Source organism: Lynx rufus, unplaced genomic scaffold, assembly GCF_022079265.1.
Source record: "Lynx rufus isolate CCGP_SWC_20201006 ecotype Redwood Valley unplaced genomic scaffold, mLynRuf1.p SCAF_14, whole genome shotgun sequence".
In the NCBI taxonomy this organism is placed as follows: Eukaryota; Metazoa; Chordata; class Mammalia; order Carnivora; family Felidae; genus Lynx; species Lynx rufus.
Window position 1 is genome coordinate 9,706,384 of NW_025814828.1, and position 1,616 is coordinate 9,707,999.

General features: G+C 40.2%; 1 non-coding gene across 1 annotated transcript; it reads left to right on the plus strand.

Moving 5' to 3' along the window:
- Nucleotides 1-677: 677 nt before the first annotated feature.
- Nucleotides 678-762, plus strand: TRNAQ-UUG (transfer RNA glutamine (anticodon UUG)). Its single transcript has one exon. It is a non-coding gene; the product is annotated as a tRNA-Gln (tRNA).
- The last annotated feature ends 854 nt before the right edge of the window (nt 763-1,616 follow it).

Sequence of the window (1,616 nt, forward strand, 5' to 3'; positions counted from 1 at the left end):
TCCAAAAATCGTTCACTGTTATAATCAAGAAAATTGCCCCTGCCAGACACGTTAGAGACCTTCTTTTTTTCTGAAGTGTTTTCTCTCCCCCATCTATAAGCAGCTATCTTTTGGGCATGATTTTTTCTCAAGAAAGGAGACGTTGAAATGGAAGAAAACAGTTTGGAGAGAGAGGCTGTCCGGTGGTTAAAACTCAAAGTTTGGACTGAAAAAGTTGGCCGTGTTTCCTGCATTCTTCTAAGGATTTGCTCTGTGACCTTGGGTTCGCTTGGCCTATCTGGTCTTTCACCTGTAAAAAGTAAATTTTTGAAAAGTTCATGCTCACTCAACTTCCTCAACTGATCTAGGGAATGATTAGTTGTTCATGTTCTTTTAGCTGTCTAGGTGAAACAGAGATGGAATCAACCCGTGACAAGGCCAGTACATTTCCACTGCCCGCACTTTGTCAGAAAAAGATTTATGCCCATACTTGGTTGTGACTTGCACAGTGTCTTCGAGTGATGCAATTGCTGTTACCTAAGGGAGGTGAAGAAGATTCTGGGCAAAGAGAAGAAGCTCCTTTCGCGAGGGAGAGATTGTACAGAAGCACAAAGGGAAAGACCTTCTAAAATCATTTATTACTTCTTTGCTTTGCTTGTATTGGTTGAATTTTCAATTAAACCAGAAACACAGGGGGCGCCCGGGTGGCTCAGTGGGTTAAGCGTCTGACTTTGGCTCAGGTCATGATCTCACGGTACGTGGGTTCGAGCCCCACTCTGGGCTCTGTGCTGACAGCTCAGAGCCCGGAGCCTGCTTTGGATTCTGTGTCTCCCTCTCTTTCTGCCCGTCCCCCACTCGCGCTCTCTCTGTCTCTCTGTGTTTCTCAAAAACAATAAGTTTTTTTAAAATGTTATTTTAAAAACTGGTGATTTAAAAAAAATTATAAACCAGAAAAACATAACGAACATATATAATATTTCAGACTCTGTCTTTGTGGATACAGAGAGATTTTAGAAATCCTCTTTGTGAGATACAAAAGCTTTCAGTGTAAGAAACCACAAGTTCAAATTCGGTCTCCACCTTTTACTGGATAGATGACCTTGGGGAACCTACTTATTTTATCTAAGCCTTAATTTTCTCATCCAGAAAATGGAGCTAATCATCCATTATCCACCCATCCCTTAGCTTTGGAGTGAGAAGGAAATGAAATACAGGATGTAAAGTACTCAGTAGAGTGCCTGGGAAGAAATCAGCAGTAAATATTAGCCTTGCAATGGTTGTTGTAATGTTAAAAAGGGTTTCCCAACTGAATCTACTTTCATTAAGAAAAGATTTCCAAAACACGGAACACAAATAGATTACAGTGGGCCCTTTCAATGGCATTCAAGAACATTACCTACAAGCCCACCTCAGGGGCAGCTCACATAAGCAACTTTGTTTGCCTTATTATTTACTTGATTCCGACCCAAGTCTTTACAAAATTAAATGATAACTTGTGGACAATTGATACACTGAGAAAGATTGTTGTCAGGTAGAGATGTAAATGATTTCTGTGTAACAGAAAAGTCTTAACGGTTTCATTACTCCTTCAGATATTAACCATTTTGTCTCTAACTTGGACATTGTATTTTGGCATA